We start from the raw sequence: 19,530 nt of genomic DNA, 5'->3' as shown, positions 1-19,530 counted from the left end.
GTTTTGTATGATGTGCACAGCTGTATTTCCCTTAGTTTTCTGGCCATTTTTACTGTTGTATAAATTTCTCTTCACCCCCCCCCCCCCCCCCCCCCTCCATTAGAAACATGAACATTGACTTAAAATGGGAATTAATTTGGTGGAAAATACTGAATAGCTGCCAAAAGTGTGCGTCTTTGTTCGGGCCAATCATTTCTTATTAATTTATTACAGTGTCTTTTTTTCTGCTGTTTGATGTTGCTGTTGTCATGAGGACCTTGCACGAGCCCCTTTTGCTTTCCAGCAGCCTCATTGTGCGTAAGCTCCAGCTGCATGTTGAACCCGCTGTAATATGCTGATCTGAAGTAAAAATGTGTCTCTCTAAAATAGATTTCTATTGTTTACTAAATGTGAGATTTATAGCTAAATTTGAGGGTCGTCAGAAGCTAATCTTGTTCAAGGTAAGTGTTTCCAGATAACGTTCATTTCAATGTGTTTGTTTTTGTTTAATTTACTCTGTTTGGGGGTTATCGGAAATTATAATATTTTTTCACTGCAATGTTTCGTAGCATAAGTCAGTTTTGATTTACAAAACTTCATAATTCAATTTTAAGTGGAAGAGCCAAAACCAGACATTTTATTGATAATGTTAACGACAGCAAATTTTCATAAAGCACAGATCTGCTTTGGGCTCTGTGGCAATAAAATTGTTGCCTCAATTAGGTTATCAATGGTGAATCCAGAATATTGAAAGAGCAACTTCTGTTTTTGCGCTATTTAAGCAGGCTTTTGCCCTCCCTGAGTTTGAGTTGGTGGCTCCAGACGTTATGTGAAAGGAGCTTTGTTGCTTAATTCTATGAGGGTGTTTCCTTTGCAACTGCTGCAGCAATTAATGAGATCTTCCTAAATGCACGGCACTGATATGCAATGAGACACGGTCACTGAGGAGATCAGTCTTCTTGAAATGCCATAAGACCTCTATTGTAAACTGCATGGCAGCCTTCTTACTGGAAGTGTAGAAGCTGACTAGTGCCAAAATGCAAATTAAGTGGCGTAAATATGTTGTAGGGATTAAAAACGTGAGACTAATCATCTTTGAACATGATTTATTTTTCTTCCCCCACCCCCAGTCTTATGAGGAGTATCTTCTCTGAACTGAATATGAAGCAAATATTTATCGATGAAATTGGAGTATAAATTGAAATGGAACTTGCTAGGCACCAGCTTTTCACCAATCGTAAGTACCTTCTAATGTAACTATTTTATGTAATTGCACATATTCGTATTGAATATATTCTTGAGTTGAGTGTAAATGAAACTGCAAATCGAATTAACTTTGAGCTCATTTAAATGGCTTGCTTTAAATATGTCCTATTTGTCGAGTTGTGTATGCCATTTTCTTTTACTCTGCCATCACAACTTAGATAAAGATTTCAGCTATGTAATGAAAATATCGACATAAAGAAGCTATACTTAAAATTATTGGCTGTCCAGTTTTGGCAGACAAGTAGCCTCGTTGATTGAGTAGTTTTCTTCATGAAGGGATTCTTTTAAGCGAAAACTTGTCTCTTGAATTGTGTCTAACAAAGAAAAATACACCACTTTACCGAATTGTAAGGATAAGGAAGGACTGAAGAAGTTGCATTTAAGAAAAATAGCTACGACTTTATCAAAGCAGATGGTTGTATAGGAAGGAATCGGCAATTGATTTTTTTAAATTTAAGTGCACAACCGACGGAGTGTATAACTCTGGAGCCAAACTTGATCTGAATTTGAAATACAGCAGCTCGAGATCCCCTTAGGGAGATGTCTTACATCATTTGGGGATTATGTTGCATGGTATGTGTTGAGTTCTATTTAATGCTTTAAGGAGGTGACTATTCCAATTTAAAAGTTTCCAGGACCAGCAGTCATTTTGTGCTAGCAAGCGCCCATAGCAAGCCCAGGTTTCACGATGCCAAAGACCACCTTGAAGTTTGGGTTGTTAAATTTAACTGCCGGGAACTCATTTTGATTTCACTTTGTCAACATTTTTGGTTCATTAGTTTAGTTTAGTTTAGAGATACAGTGTGAAAACAGGCCCTTCAACCCACTGTCCACACCGACCAGCCATCACCCGTTCAATCAAACTAGTTCTATCCGCCGCACTAGGGACGATTTACAGAAGCCAATTAATAACCTACAAACCAGCACGTCTTTAGAATGTGGGAGGAAACTGGAGCACCTGGAGAAAACCCACGCAGTCACATGGAGAACGTATAAACCCCATACAGACAGAACCCATAGTCAGGGTTCAATCTAGGTCTCTGGCGCTGCAAGGCAGCAACTCTACCACTGTGCTGCCCGCAGGTTCGAAGAGTTGAAGGGTTGCATCTGAAATGAGTGTCGTGAGAAAGATAGTTGTGTTGGATTTTCAGCATATTGTCGTAGAACAAGTGTGTTCACAAATATAAAATAATTTCACTGTGATGTCTACAATTCAACCTTCCTGTAGAGTATTTACTACAAATATTTCTACATTATTTATAAAGCACAATCAGGCGTAACATGAAAGTTAGACAGTTCTGGAGTAACAGTGGGCCAGGCAGCATCTCTGGAGGAAAAGGATAAATAATAAACAATTGACAATAGGTGCAGGATTAGGCCATTCGGCCCTTCGAGCCAGCACCGCCATTCACTGTGATCATGGCTGATCATCCACAATCAGCACCCCGTTCCTGCCTTCTCCCCATATCCCCTGACTTTAAGAGCTCAATTTAACTCTCTCTTGAAAGCATCCAGAGAATTGGCTTCCACTGGCTTCTGAGGCAGAGATTCCACAGATTTACAACTCACTGGGTGAAAAAGGATTTCCTCATCACCGTTCGAAATGGCTTACCCCTTATTCTTAAACTGTGGCCCCTGGTTCTGGACTCCCCCTACATCGGGAACATGTTTCCTGCCTTTAGTGTGTCCAAACCCTTAATAATCTTATATGTTTCAGTTCGGGACCCATCTTAAAACCCTGGATGAAAAGAATAGATGACGTTTTGGGTCAGGACCCTTCTTTAGACTCTTTAGCTTCTGACGAAGGGTCCCGACCTGAAACTTACCACCTATCCTCTTCCTCCAGAAATGCTGAGTCACACCAGCACTTTGTGTCTATCTTTAATATAAACCAGCATCTTGTTTCTAAGTTTTGTTGTTTCCAAGTGAAAAAATCTTTCTTTGTTGCCTCTATACCATTCCCCAATGTAACATTTATCACATGTACGTAAGTTGCTTGCACAATATCTCTGGAGTGTAAAAGCTGTGCATCAAGAATAATGTGACCTCTGTTTACTCCTGGCTTTTTGTGGAACATTTTAACTCTGTGGGGGATTTCTCAACTGCTCTGATTTGTTTGAAGTGTCTCAGAGTTAGTTCGTACCAGAGAGCAGCAGCAGTGCTTGTCTACTTGTCTACTTTTTCCCCCAAGTGGAAATTATTGTATCAATGTTTTCGGAGTTTTGCTTTGGATAAATTAGCTACCATTGTATTAACCAATTTTAAGCCCTTGAAGGCAAGTCTGTACAGGAACATAACTTATTCACTGGTACACAAAAATGCTGGAGAAACTCAGCGGGTGCAGCAGCATCTATGAAGCGAAGGAAATAGGCAACGTTTCGGCAGGGCCGGTGCTAGGAATTGCGGGGCCCAATTAGAAAATTGATGGCGGGGCCCCTACTCTAGAAAAGTAAAAATTTATGTATGTTTATATTTCGTGTAGTATGCTCGTCTTTAACCAAAAAAAACATTAAATGCTTGATATACTAAAATTTTGAAAAACTATATGAAAGTGTCACACATCTAATAAAATGAGCGGCACTTTGAAAGATTATTTTATTTAGCGAATGCAAAGTCCTTTAGCCAAGCAGTTGCCTCTTGATCTGCTGTATGAAGGGTGACAAGTCCTCCTTTGAGTCTTTGTTGAGGGCATGCTTCAATGATGTGTTGCATTGTTTGCTGCTCTCCACAAGCACACCATGGGGTTGGACTGCTGCCCCATTTGTGAAGGCTGGCCAAGCAGGGGCCATGTCCAGTCCTGAATCTATTCAGCGTCGTCCACTGCTTCCTTGGGAGATTTGTGCCAGGGACCGGTAGGGTGGGGTCTGACACCAGATGTTTATTTGGGACGTCCTAGGACTCCCATTCCCTTTTCCAAGCTGATTGGATGGTGAAATCAGCTGGTGGTGGGTTCTTCCAAATTGGTCGTCTAGATGGAAGTCGAGCAATGGGTGGGTTGAAGATGTCCATGTGAATTGGCAGATGAGGGGAGTTTTTGGTCTTTTGGAGCATCCTTTGAGTGAGGACTACTCGCCGGATGTGTGGAGGGGCTATGTTGGATAGGACAGGGAGCCAGGGGAGTGGTGTTGAGCGGATTGTTCCTGTGATGATCCTCATTGTTGAGTTCAATTGGGTATCCACATGGTGTGTGTGGGATGACCTGGACCAAACAGGGGCACAATATTCGGCTGAAGAAAATGCAAGGGCTAGTGCTGAAATGCGCAGTGTGGAGGCTGCTGCCCCCCACTTTGAGCCAGCAAGCTTACTGAGGAGATTGTTTCTGGACTTCACATTAGCTGCTGTTCTTTTAAGATGTTCCTTGAAGGATAGGGTCCTGTCAAGGGTCACTCCGAGGTAGGTTGGAGTGGGGGCATACTTCAGTTTGGTCCTGCTCAGATAGATGTTTGGTTCTCTTGTGGCTTCTGCATTATGGAGGTGGAACACACTAGAGACCGTTTTTGCTGGGCTTGGTTTTAGGCGCCAGGTTTTGCAGTACTCGTCCAGTTTAGCAAGGTCTTCATTGAGCACCTGTTCCAATGTACCAAAATCTGGTGCTTGGAAGGCCAAACAGATGTCATCTGCATAGATGAATTTGCGGGATTTGGTGGTGGGTAGGTCATTTGTGTAAAGGTTGAACAAGGTTGGGGCTAAAACTGACCCTTGCGGGAGCCCATTCTTCTGCATTCTGTGTGTGTGTGTGTGTGTGTGTGTGTGTTTATGAGTGTATGCGATTGTGTCTCTGTGTCTGTGTGACTGAGTGTGTGTGTTTGTGTGTATGCGTCTGTGTGTGTGCATGCATGGCCGGCCTTAGGGGGTTTAAACGGTTTAGAGATGTTTAGAGGGCTTCAGATGGGTTCAGGTGTGTTTACAATTGTTTAGAGGGGAATAGAGGGAAATAGGGGGGCTAGATGGGGTTTAGAGGTGTTCAGAGGGTCCCAGAGGGGTTTAGAGACGTTATAAGCCCCCCGTGAGAAATTGTATTTCTCTGAAATTGAAGATAGACATAAAGCTGGAGTAACTCAGCAGACAGGCAGCGCAGCGACTCTGGAGAGAAGACCCTTCTTCAGACCGAACTGAACTCGCGTCGGTGAGAGTACTTGTGATTGTCTGAAGAAGGGTCTCGACCAGAAACACAACCCTCTCCCCAGAGCCGCTGCCCGTCCCGCTGAGCCACCTTCAACTTCAGAGCCAAACAAAAAACACAGAGTGCTGGAGGAACTCAGCGGGCCAGGCGAATGCCTCACCAGCTGAGTTTCTCCAGCATTTTTGTCTACCGCTAAACATCAATGATTCCGGGAATGCTGAGGGGACAGGGTGATAGAGTGGGAGTAGGAGAGCTAGAGAGAGACGAGACGGGGAGCGGGAGAGAGAGAGCGAGAGAAAGAGGGAGGGAGGGAGTGAGCAAAAGACAGAGAGACACAACGTGGGTCGGTAGGTGAATGACTAACCTGCACACCAGGAAGAAGCCCCTTCTCGTGGTCCGGGGCCCTCACTCATGATGGTGAGTTAAATGAAATTCTCAACGTGTCATCGATCTACATTCCTCAGTAATGTAATTGTGTTTTAAACAAGTATTAATGACGCCGCGTGAATTTTATTCAAAGGAACACGGCGTCATTAAATTAGTCTGAAGAAGGGTTTCGGCCCGAAACGTCGCCTATTTCCTTCGCTCCATAGATGCTGCTGCACCCGCTGAGTTTCCCCAGCAATTTTGTGTACCTTCGATATTCCAGCATCTGCAGTTCCCTTTTGAACACGGCGTCATTAATACTTGTTCAAAACACTATAACATTTACTGAGGAATGTGGATAGATGCAGATTCATGACATCGCATAACAAGGTGTTATCTACTTACCGTTAAGAAGTGCTAACAGCACTAGTTAACAAATCGTTTGTGTATGATGGCCGTGCAGCGGTTGTTATGCATGTTCGTTTAAAAAAAATCCGGATGGCGAATTAAAAAAAATCTTTATTTAACAAAGAGAATTCGTATTTCCGTACGAAATACTGAACATTAGTGCGGGGCCCCCATTAGGCGCGGGGCCCAATTGGGAGCAATCGGTCAAATCGGCTTAACGCCGGCCCTGCGTTTCAGGCCGAAACCCTTCTTCAGACCTAGTTCACTTCTGTCTTGACTTTCATAAATTCATAAGTTATACATGCAGAATTAGGCTATTCTTTCATGGCTGATCTATCTTTCCCTCTTAACCCCATTCTCCTGCCTTCGCCCCAATTCCCCTAACACCCTTACTAATCAAGAATCTGTCAATTTCCATCTTAATAATATCCATTGACTTGGCCTCTACAGCCTTTTGTGACTTTGTTTTTCCAATGTGCATAAACTCATTGGAATTTCAGAAGATTTTCTAAAATGTCAACGATCAGAGCAGCACACTGGTGCAGCAGTAGAGTTGCTGACTCAAAGAGCCAGAGACCCCGGTTCAATCCTGACTGGGGGTGGTCTGCCTGGAGTTTGTACCCTCTCCCCGTGATCTGCATGGGTTTTCTCTGGGAGCTCCGGCTTCCTCACGCACTCCAGAGACGTACAGGTGTGTAGGTTAATTGTATTGGTAAAATTGTAAATCATCATTTGTGTGTGTAGGATAGTGTTGGTGTGCGAGGATCACTGGTCAGTGTGGACTCGGTCTGTTTCCATGCTGTATCTCTAAACTAAACTAAATCGACCAGAAACAGCTCATAAGATCATGTGACAGGAGTTTAATTTGTCCATTCGTCCCATCAAGTTTGCTCCACCAGCCAGTCATGGCTGATCTACCTGTTCCTCCTAACCCCATTCTCCTGTCTTCTCCCCATAACCTCTGACACCCTTACTAATCCAGAATCTATCTATCTCTGCCTTAAATATACCCACTGACTTTGCCTCCACAGCCTTCTGTGGCAAAGAATTCCACCGATTCAGCTGTTTCAGCCACAAACACGATCAATACAAGAGTTGGTCATAGACTGGGAATCCTGCAGTGAGTTATTTGCCCGCTGACACCCCGAAACATGTTCTCCATTGACGAGGCTGGTATATTCTACAGGTACTTGGGTGAATGAAGCTCCCTCAGCACCCAACATGCCTGGATGCTCTCCCGAACAAAGGCTTTCATTTCATCCAACATGCCCTCCCTACACTAGTCGTCCTACGGGGTTGAAGTGTGTACTACGCACTGCAGTTACTGTGATTAAAGAAAAATTGTAATAATTAATATCAATTATGTTCCTTCTGCAAGCAAGAAATTCAGGTGTAAATCCTCAAACATTAAGTTGTTAAACCTTTCAAAGAAACAACCATTCATTTTCAAGGTCTACTTGGTCATTTAAAACTTTGAATTGAGGCACTCCCTAGATTTAATAGCTTAAACAACTGCTTCAGATTGTATCTTGGGATTTAAAGGCTTGCATTGCAGCACATGAACAGTGTCCCCACAGTGTTACCCCACTTCAAACATTGTTATTATTTGTGATTATAGTTCCCCGCAGAAACTGTGCTCATTTGCATTCGCTCTCGTGCAGCAGAGTCAGTAGCGCCAATATTTTGATTATTTGAGGACTCTTTCCCGTTTCTTGTTTTCCTCCTTCATCTCTGTGGCGGATGAATGGCTTGTACACATCCAATTATCCATGTTTGCCGCTGGTCAGGGTTTCAAGCTCTGAGATGATTCACCTGAAATCTGAACATGTGCAAGAGGATTTAAGTTTTTTTCTGCATATCATCTGACCACAAGGTGAAATTGCAGGCTCTATCGTCCAGTCTTTCCTTAATAGGAATAGTAGAAATATGGAACTGCAGATGGTGGTTTACACAAAAAAAAAATCACAAAATGCTGGAGTAACTCAGTGGATCAGGCAGCATCACTGGGGAATGTGGATAGATGACTTTTCCGGTCGGGACCTTTCTTCAGATATGTTTTGGAGTTGGGACCCTTCTGCAGATGAAGAAGGGTCTCGACTTGAAACATCACCTATCCATGTTCTCCAGAGATACTATTGATTTTCTCCAGCACTTTGTGTCCTTTTCTTTTATACGTTTTAAATGAGTAATTTAATTTGTTAAAGCAGCGAGCTGTTATTTTTTTGTCATTTTCCTCTTGCTGCCATTTCTGTTGTGTTTGTTTGAGGTGAAAAAACAGGCACAGGACTATCTTTTTGGTACTTTTGTTTCATTCTTTGGTACTCTTTGGTTCATAAAGCATAATAATCTCAGATGTAAGAATGACAGTTCATCTCACTTAGTTGCTATTTCTAGAGCTTGGTGCATGGATGTTTCTCAATTGTACCTGAACTGTCAGACTCAAATGTTCAGACCTGTCATCTTTGGATTTGATTTCCCCAGGGAACAAAGATAGTTTATCCAACATTGGCGCAGTTCTGTTTTAATAATACGAATTGGATACAATGCGAGTGATGTATGAGAGACATCTATTTGAACTACATCGGCCAAATTGGTTACAACTCACTTTTGGTCAGGAAGTCGATCCATGAACATAGACCATAGACCATAGAACATAGATCAGTAGAGTACAATTTAGATTTTGTAGTCTAGTTTAGCGATACAGTGCAGAAACAGGCCCTTTGGCCCACCAAGTCTATGCCGACCAGAGATCCACGCACACTAGCGCTATCCTACACACACTAGGAACAATTTACAATTATACCAAAGCCACTTAGCCTACAAACTTGTACATCTTTGGAGTGTGTGAGGGAACTGGAGATCACAGAGAAAGGCCATGCAGGTCATGGGGAGAAAGTACAAACTCCGTACAGACAAGCACCCATAGTCATCAACTCTACAGCGGCCCACCATGTCTTTGCCGAACATAATGCATAATCCAATGCTTACACATCATCCAAATCCCTTCGATCGCTGCATATTTATGTGCCTGTCCATAGGTCTCTTCTAGGCCACTATTGTATCTGCCTCAATCACCAGCACCGGCAGCAGGTTCCAGGCACACACCACCCTCTAAGTAACAAAAAAACTTGCCCTGTATCTCTCCTTTAAACTCTGCCCCTCTCACCTTCAAGCTATGCAAGCTATTTGATCATGGGTTGTATTTCTGTTGATGGAGTGGTTTAGCTTAACCTACAGGTAGAGAATCTTGGTCGCAAAAACGCATTTCTCACAGCTCAAAAATATGAGCGCCAGTGCAAGGAAACAAAAACCAATTGCTCAGCCTTTGGTATTCCTCATGATTGAAGCTGAGGTTAAAGGCAATAAGGAATGGCATTGGTTTTCAGTACGATGGAATGAGTGGATACACTGTATTTACAGACTTTCACCAGCAGTCTTCGTATTGGTGTTTCTTGGCTCTCCTTCCACCTTGCTTCATCCAACTCTTTGGACCAGGGCGATGATTTGGGTCGGGATCCTTCTTCAGACTATTGGACCTTACTTAAAACAACACTCTCCTGTTATACCTTTCCCCCTCATTTGTTTTTCTCCTGGTACTACAATTACGTCTATGCTGATCCTTTTAACTGTGTATTTTAGGTAAATGAAGTTTTATTTATTTCTGAATTCGCACTCCATCAAAGGATTAAATATATTTTCAATCCTTTCTTTTCTGGAGAACAGAGAACCAACCTGTTTAATATTTCCTAACTGGTATGACCTGGTTTCATAATCAGTAAATTATTTTCATACATATTTAATGTACTGAGATATCAGAGGCTCCATGCATGTTATTTCTCTGTTATTCAATTCCATTCCTCTTGAAATGAACCCCATTGCTTTGTTTATTTTTTCCAATTACCTGACTAATATGTTGCAACTACCAATTAATGTGTATTGCTGTGCATCCACCTCTTTTGGACACTTATTTCAAGTCTCTCGGCTTAGTTTGTTTCTGAAATTATTTTAAATTTATTTCTAAAATACATTAGACTTTAGAGATACAGCGAGGATACAGGCCTTGCCGACCAGTGCTCAACCCGTACACTAGCATCATCCTACACACTAGAGACAATTTACTTTTTTTTTTTAACCAAAACCAATTGACCTACAAACCTGTACGTCTTTGTAGTGTGGGAGGAAACCAGAGCACCCGGGGAAACACCACGCAGTCACAGGGAGAACGTACAAACTCTGTAAAGACAGCACCTGTAGTCAAGATCGAACCCGGGTCTACTGCGCTTTAAGGCAGCAACTCTACTGCTGCGCCACTGTGCCACCCTAGTCAGCAAGTTTGTTAATGCCTTATTATATTTTCTCAGTTTTCCACTTTAATTATAATCCCCATTTCCCCCCACACACAAGAATCTGGTATGATTTAATTGTACAATTGGTTCAAAGAATTGGTCGAAGTAAATTACCTTTGGGAAGATGGTTGGGATCAGTTGCCTTGAAATGTCTTTGTCCTTCTAGCATGTGTATTTCCTCGCTACTGTGAGGTGGCCACTCTCAAAATGTCGATACAGGGAGGATGAAGAATGTTGTTCCAAATCAGAATGGTATGTCACTTGGAGGGGCACCGTCAAGCGGTCGTCTTTCCACTTCGTGGTGGTTGAGGTTGCTGATCTGGGAGGTACCGTTGGAATGGATTAGGAAAGTTTTGTTTAGAGATACTGCCCTTCAACCCACCGAGTCCATGCCGACCAATGATCACCCATTCCCACTAGTTCTATGTGATCCCACTTTCTCATCCACTCCCTTCACATTAGGTGCAATCTTGACAGGGGTCAATTAACCTACAAACATGCACATTTAGTTTAGAAACATTGTATAGAAGCGGGCCCTTCAGCCCACTGACTCCACACTAGCCATCAATCATCTGTTCACACTAAGTTTAGTTTAGAGCTACTGATCAGAAAGAGGCCCTTTGGCCCACCGAGTTCGCACCGACCAGTGATCCCCCGCACACTTACACTATCCTACACTCACTCGGGACAATTTTACATTTATACCAAGCCAATTAATCTACTAATCTGTAGGTCTTTGGAGTGTGGGAGGAAACCAAAGATCTCTGAGAAAACCCACGCAGGTCACGGGGAGAATGTACAAACTCCAAACGGGCAACACCCGTAGTCAGGACTGAACCCGGGTCTCTAGGGCTGTAAGGCAGTAGTTCTACAGCTACGCCACCAGGCTGCCCTATGTTCTATGTTATCACACTCTCTCATTCACTCCTTTCATGTTTGGGGCAATTTACAGCGGCTAATTAGCCTACAAACCAACACGTCTTTGGGATGTGGGAGGAAATTGGAGCACCAGGAGGAAACCCACACAGTCACGGGGAGAACATGCAAACTCCACACAGAAGGCACCCGAAGTTAGGCGCTGTGTTACAGCAGCTCTACCAGCTGCACCACTATTCTAGATGATATTTTGTGCATGTCGCAATAGGAAGGAAAGCTTAGGGTGCTGGGCGGGTTAGAAATGAAGAAGGTTGCGTGCTTCTGGACGATGCTGAGGTTCTTCAGAGATGTTGGTGAAGATGAAGAATATTACATCCATTGTGCTTTGGAGGTTGCAGAAAGGTCTTGGGGTCTCAGGAGGTGGTCACTTGCCCCAGGATACCCAGCCTTTGATCCTGTGGTAATGGTATACCATATATGTGGCTTGTTCAGTTGGGTCTTTAGTCAATGGTGACACCCAGCATATTAGTGGTGGGGACCCCGAGATGCTAATAGAGTCATCCAGCATGGAAATAGGGCTTAAGACCCAAATCTCTTCCACCGACCAAGATGCCCCATCTCTACATAAGTCCCACTTGCTTGTGTTTGGCCCATATCCCTCGAACCATTAGATAAACATAAAAAACTGGAGTAACTCAGCGGATCAGACAGCATCTGTGGAGAAAAGGAATAGATGACGTTTTGGGTTGAGACTCTATCTGTGTTCTTCTCCAATTGTCTCTTACATTTTGTTCTAATATCTGCCTCAACTACCTTCTCTGGCAATTCGTTCCATATAGCCACACTGTCGGTGTGAATATGTTGCCCCTCAGGTTCTCTAAAATCTTTCCCCCTCACCTTAAACCTATATCTTCTGGTTCTTAATTCCCTACTCTGGAGAAAATACTCGACGCATCTACCCTATCCATTCCCCTCCCCTCATGGTCTTATACACCTCTGTCATATCAACCTTCACACTTCGCATTCAAAGGATTAAAGTCATATCCTGCTCAATGTCTCCCTGTAACTCAGACCCTCAAGCAACATGGTGATCTAGATACCAGAAGTGAGGTGGAAGTGACTACCTTTGACATCAGTGGAGGGGCTTTCCCAAACTGAAGTGATTGGGAATCATAAGGAAAGTATGCTTTGCTGTGATTAGTTTAGTTTAGAGATACAGTGTAGAAACGGGCCCTTCGGCCCACAGAGTCCTCACCGACCAATGATCGCCCGTGCACTAGTTCTATCCACCATGCTTTACAGAAGCCAATTAACCTACAAACCTGCATGTCTTTGGAATGTGGAAGGAAACTGAAGCACTCAGAGAAAACCCATGCGGTCACAGGGAGAAAGTGCAAACTCTGTATGGACAGCACCCATAGTCAGGATCAAACCCGGGTCTTTGATGCTGCTAGGCAGTAACTGTACTGCTGTGTCGCTGTGCTGCCCCCAGTAAGGGCTTTATCTGATAGGTGGGGGCGCTGCGAGTCGGTTGCCCTGCCAGCAGCGTGTTCGTTATTTCTACATTTTTGGTGTTTTTTTTGGTGTGTCTAGTGTTGGTTTGGGTGTCTCTCGGTGAGTCTTGTGTGGGGGGTGGTGGGGAGGGGAAAGGGGTGAACAGTTTTTGGTCGCCTCCTCCACGAAGAGGCGATTTTTTCCATGTCGCCTCCTTCGTGGCCGAACACCATGGATTGGAGCGGCCTTTCCCAGAGTTGGGCCTGGAGCGTCAGCAGCAGACGCAGCGCGGGCTTTCCATCGTGGAGCGGGCAAACCCTTGCCGGGGGGCGCCAGAAAGGAGTGCTCCGGTTGCTGGCCTGGTGACTTTATGGACTGTAGTCTGCAGAGCTTCTAGCCGTGGGCGTGGCGTGGACTTACCACCCAGAGTCTGGGGTCCATCGCCGGGAAGAGCCCCGACCACCGGCCTGCGGCCTATAACAACCTGAAGCCACGGCCTCTGCTGGAAAGTGCCGATTCGGGACCTCCAAGCCACGGGGTGTGTTCGACCATCCCAAAGTTATAGTTTCAATCATCCCGACGAGAGGGCCTGTACATCAGGCCGTCCGTAGCGGCGACTACGGAGGGTTCAAGGCTCCGACCACAGATGAACAAAGGAGGAGGACTGGCTGAACTTTGTTACCTTCCGCCACAGTGAAGAATGCTGTGGTGGATGTGTGTGTTAAATTTTATTGTGTATTGTGTGTTCTTTTTAAGTGTATCGCTGCTGGCAAATTCATTTCACTGCACCTTCGGGTGCATGTGATGAATAAATTGACTTTGGCTTTGACTTTGATTTACCTCTGTTTAGTGTATATTTACTACCTCCTTTTTTATCTTGGATTACTGTATATCTGCATTTATTCTTCTCCAAATATTATTTCCATTATATTAGTCAACCCGTTAAAAAGCAGACATGGTAATAACAATTTCTGCTATCACTAATTACCGAACTTGTTTTATTTATCATTTAGTTCTCTTAGGTGTACCATGATGATTATTTTTCTTTTTCCCTTTTATGTATCTTTGGAATACTTTGCTGTTTCTATTTTTTTTCTTCCTTGATAATTTTATTGTTAATTGGTAAATTTCCCTCCACAAACTGAATTGTTTTTTTAAATTCTCACAAATCTTTTCCTTGTCTGTGGTTAATAAGCTTCTAGTTTATGTCATTTCCCCATTCACATTCTGCAGTGGACTGCGAGTGTGAAGTTGTTCTGTAACATCACTGAAAACTGAGAACATTGACACATTTTTTTTGCGCAAAGGAAAAGGAGGGGAACTGGGGGTGAGCTGAAGCGCATTACAGTATGGCGGAGCAGATGTAAGGGAGCAGATGAGTAATTCAACACTTGCTTTTGTGGGACGAGCTCAGCAAAAGGTAGTGGGAGGAGAGTGGTGAATGACAGACTTGAGAGGAATAGATCAGGTAATGACAGACTAGAGAGGAATAGATCAAGAATAGAATGAGTCCCTTGCCCAGACTAGGGGAATCGAGAACCAGAGGACATAGGTTTAAGGAGAGGGGGAAGACTTAATAGGAACCTGAAGGGTTATTTTTTCACATAAAGGGTGGTGGGTGTATGGAACGAGCTGCCGGAGGAGGTAGTTGAGGCAGGTACTATCGCAATGTTTAAGAAACATTTAGACAGGTACATGGATAGGGTAGGTTTGGAGGGATATGGGCCAAACGCAGGCCGGTGGGACTAGTGTCGATAGAACATGTTGGTCAGTGTGGGCTAGTTGGGCTGAAGGGTCTGTTTCTACACTGTATGACTCTATGACTACATGGATGTACAATGTGCTCCACAAATAAGTGCAGTAAACCCTCTTTATAATGGATGTGTCGGTAGGAACATTGACGTCTCTAACTTTCCCTCTCTATCCCCTCCCCCTTCCCAGTTCTCTCACTAGTCTTACTGTCTCCTATCTTTGTCATGCCCCCTCCCCTTACATCAGTCTGAAGAAGGGTCTCGACCTGCAACATGGCCCTTGCATCCCCTCTCTCTCCGTTGCTCCCCCACCCTAGTCGTTGCACTAGTTTCACTGTCATCCTGGTGAGTTTCATTGTCTGTACAACTCGTTAACACCGAGCCAACAACCAACTATGGACGGTTTCCTTGATCATCATTACTTTATGCATTTCTTTCATTCATTTGTTCTGTATCATCGTCTATATCTCTCATTTCCCTTTCCATTGCCCTCAGTCCGCAGAAGGTCTTGACCCTAAACGTCACCTATTCCTTCTCTGACCCGCTATGTTACTCCAGCATTTTGTGTCTACCTTCGATTTAAACCAGCATCTGCAGTTCTTTCCTACACAAGGAGCTACAGATGCTAGTTTTCACCGAAGATCAACACAAAATGCTGGTGTAACTCAGCGGAGCAGGCAGCATCTCTGGAGAGAAGGAAACTAGAGATATGGGTAAGGTGTGGAAAACGACAGGTCAAATTGGATGATGATCAAGAAAATGAAGAATGGTTCATTATTGGCTGAGGGGAAGGTGACAGCGAGGCATAAAAGCTAAAAATAATCAGTTAAATAATTAATGTTACCGTTTGTATGTCTTGTTACTTTCCCCATAGCCAACAATGAATCATTCGACATTTATTTTAATCATCGTCTGCTTTGATCTGTCATTTTCACACCTTACCCTTCTATATCACTATTTTCCCTCTCCCCTGACTCGGTTTGAGGAAGGGTCTCGACCCGAAACATCACCCATTCATTCTCACCAGAGATGCTGCCTGTCCCGCTGAGTTTCTCCAGCATTTTGCGTCTATCTTTGATGTAAACCAGCATCTGCAGTTCCTTGCTACACATTTCAGGACTCAATACTCTGACTGATGAAGGCCAATGTGCGAAAAGCCTTTCTGACCACCCCATCCACCTGTGATACCACCTTCAAGGAACTATGTTCCTGCACTCCAAGCGCTCTGTTTTGCTGGCCCGCGGCAGCCTGAAGCCGCGCACGGTCTGCACAGCTCCAGCTGGCGCGGCGTCTACACGTGGGGGACCCGGGGGAAGAAGAAGCCATCACTGCCGGCCCGCGGCCAACTTCTTGGACTTACCATCACCCTTGGAGGGGAGCTTCGACCACCGACCCTGCGGTCTGCGGTGCTTCTGGCTGCGGCGCGGCGGGAACCTTAAATCTTCGACCGCCGGCCTGCGCCCTACACCAGCCTGAAGCCGCGGTCTCCGGTGGGGAAGAGCCGATCCTGGACTTACCTTGCCTTTGACTTTGTCCCTTACCATCTGGACGCCCGCAGCAACGGCTGCGGAGGGTGGAGGTCCCGACCACGGGGGAAAATGGAGGAGGACTGGCCAAGTTCTGTGCCTTCCACCACAGTGATGAATGCTGTGGTGGATGTTTGTGTTACATTTTTATTGTGGTTATGTGTTCTTTATTATTGTACTGCTGCTGACAACCCAAAATTCCACCGACCCTGGTTGTGTGGCAATAAATTCTATCAATCAATCAATCAATCCCTCCACTCTACAACACTCCCCAGAGCCCTACCATTCATGTTCACGTTGTGTCCAATTCTATAGCCAAGGCCTTGGTAAGACTGCGGAAGATGTTTACCAAGTGATGACTGGAATGAGAACATTCACAAGTGGAATGATAGGAGAACAGGCTTTAATTTTCTTTTGAGAAGTTAGAGGAGATTTGTTTCGCCTATTCAAAAACAATTAATGGTTCTGACAAAATAACTAGGGAGGAGCATTAAAAAAAGAGCTGCAGATGCTGGAAATCTAAAATAACAATGGAAAATGCTGGAAATGAAGCAGTAAATGCTGGAAGTATTCAGCAGGCCTCGCCACATTTGTGGGAAAATTAATAACAAGGAAACTGGTTTATACCAACGAAAGGCACAACATGCTGGAGTAGCTCAGTGGGTCAGGCAGCATCTCTGGAGAACATGGAGAGGTGACGTTTTGAGTCGGGCCCCTTCTTCAGACTCATTGTTTCAGGTTGAAGGTCTTTCGTGGGAATTGGGAAGAAGAGAAAAAAACATGTTAATCTGCAGACCAGCGTATCTGGGGGTGAAGTCACTATTAGGGTAAAATTGGGGTGATCTTGGGGATAAACTGTAAGCAACGTGATCTGGCCAGTGACTGGGTGGGAGCAGCTAGAACAAAGAACAGCACAGCACACAAAGTCCGTGCCAAATATGATGCCATGTTAAACTAATGTCCTCTGCCTACACATGATCCATCTACTTCCATTCCTTGCCCCTATATGGGCCTATATATAAGCCACTTCAAAGCCATTATTGCATATGTCACCACCGTTACTCCTGGAGCATGTTCCAGGGACCCATCGCCCTGTAAATGAAAAAGCCCCCGCGGGAGGATACGTCATCGCAGGGGGATAGGGGATTAGAAGCAAAAGAGTTTCAGATGCGTAATAACAAAGTTATTTTTCTTGGAGGATTTTCAAAAATACAGGTCTTTCTCAAGCTAAAAGTGCTAAAGTCTGCGTGTTACATTGTTTACCAGATTTTCATTGCACAAGGGAAATGGGTCTGATGGTAGTGGGATATCATTGATATTTGCTTACAAAGTCAGTTACAGATAGGCGGCATGGTGGCGCAGTATTAGAGTTGCTGCCTTACATCACTTGCAGTGCAGGAGACCTGGGTTTGATCCCAACTACGGGTGCTGCCTGTATGGAGTTTGTACGTTCTCCCCATGACCGCATGGGTTTTTCCCGAAATTTTTGAATTCTTCCCACACACCAAAGATGCACAGGTTTGTAGGTTAATTGTATTGGTATAAGTGTAAATTGTCCCTTGTATGTGTAGGTTAATGTCAATGTGCGGGGATCGCTGGTCAGTGCGGACTCGGTGGGCCGAAGGGCCCGTTTCTGCGCTGTGTCTCCAGGTTAAACTAAAAAAATTAAAGTGACAATAGAAGAGATTAATGAACAATTTTTTGGATGATGTTTTGGGTTGGGACCCGAAACGTCACACACATTTTTCTGCAGAGATGCTGCCCGACCCACTGAGTTACTCCAGCACTTTATGTCTAGCGTGCAAATAAGAAGGCTTGGAACAAACCATTGCAGTTGATTGAAAAACACTTTTACAGCAATGTAATTCACATGAGGTTTTAGATCTGATACAGAGAAAGCTTTGCATGTATACTTGTGGATTAACTTATCCAAACCAAGTAACTAAATGTGCACAATGTAACATTGGAATGGGCAAACAGGATTGCAACATGAATGGTGTTTAGAAGGATGAGGGGTCACCTCATTGAAACTTACCAAATAGTGAAAGGCTTGAATAGAATGGATGTTTCCACTTGTGGGAGAGTCCAAGACCAGACGTCACAGCCTCAGAATTAAAGGACGTTCCAATAACAAGGAGATGAGGAGGAATTTCTTTAGTCAGAGGGTTGTGAATCTGTGGAATTCATTGCCCCAGAAGGCTGTGAAGACCAAGCCAATTAATATTTTATTAAGGCAGAGATAGAGAGATTCTTGATTAGTACGCGTGTCAGGGGTTATGGGGAGAAGGCAGGAGAATGGATATAGGAGGAACTGCAGATGGTGGTTTTTATCAAAGATAGGCACATGATTGAAAGACAGCCATGATTGAATGGCGGGGCAGACTTGATGAGTCGAATGGTCTAATTCTGCCCCTATCACTTATACCCTTATGAGCTTATAATGCCCTTGAGGAAGCACAGGAACATTGACTAGCATGGCACGCTGATGTAAATGAAGCAAGATAGGAAAAGATGGCAAGATTTTTCCATAACGAGTTTGGGTCTTGTGGGATATGGCTGTGGTAGGAAATTTTACTACCGTTGTCAAGGGAACCACATAGCCATACTTATTGATTCATAGTTGTGAAATGCTTTAATTGCCACAGGCGAATGCATGCAGCGTCGCTATCTAAGATACACACAAAATGCTGGAGTAATTTAGCGGGACAGGCAACATCTCTGGATAGAAGGAATGGGTGACACTACTGCTTGAGACCCCCCCCTTTCAGGGAATCTGAAGAAGGGTCTTGACCCAAAACATGAGACTGAAGAAGGGTCTCGACCCGAAACGTCACCCATTCCTTCTATCTAGAGATGCTGCCTGTCCCACTGAGTTACTCCAGCATTTTGTGTCTATCTTCGGTGTTCAAGGTTTCAAGGTCAGTTTATTGTCACAAGTACCAGTTAAGGTAAAGTGAAATTTGAGTTGCTATACTAAGTGAAAAGCAACAAGACACACAAGCACATAAAGGTTAACATAAACATCCACCACAGTGGATTCCCCACATTCCTCACTGTGATGGAAGGCAATAAAGTTCAACCTTTTTTTAAACCAGCACCCACAGTGTTATCTCCACTACTGTATCCTTTTCCTCAATGCAACAGTCTGTGTTTGTGACCAAATCCTGTGCCAATGATTGAAATGTGTGGATGCTGGTTTAAACCACAGATAGACAGCAGAGTATTGTGAGACCCGAGGGGCCAGTGAGGATGCAGTGAACCAGAATAGTGGCCGTTCAGCAAAACTCCACAGGATGGGAAGTGATTACAGTTGAAGTCCACAGAAGGGAGATTAACACAATGAGATCAATGACCAAAGTGTGAAACGGTTTGTGCACTATATATATATCACAAGT

General features: G+C 44.1%; 1 protein-coding gene across 7 annotated transcripts in view; it reads left to right on the top strand.

The window, feature by feature from the left end:
• Positions 1-19,530, top strand: part of nav1 (neuron navigator 1) — a 513,650-nt gene that overhangs the window by 18,962 nt on the left and 475,158 nt on the right. For 6 of the 7 annotated variants that reach the window (XM_033042458.1, XM_033042456.1, XM_033042454.1 and 3 more), the window contains exon 2: positions 1,110-1,216. The gene's annotated coding sequence lies outside the window, so the exon portion shown is untranslated. Of the gene's footprint in view, positions 1-315; positions 441-1,109; positions 1,217-19,530 lie in introns of those variants that run through there. The other variant, XM_033042452.1, reaches the window with a different exon arrangement.

This window comes from Amblyraja radiata, chromosome 24 (assembly GCF_010909765.2).
Source record: "Amblyraja radiata isolate CabotCenter1 chromosome 24, sAmbRad1.1.pri, whole genome shotgun sequence".
In the NCBI taxonomy this organism is placed as follows: domain Eukaryota; kingdom Metazoa; phylum Chordata; class Chondrichthyes; order Rajiformes; family Rajidae; genus Amblyraja; species Amblyraja radiata.
The sequence above is the reverse complement of the archived record's forward strand: the minus strand, read 5'-3'. Positions and strand labels throughout refer to the sequence as shown.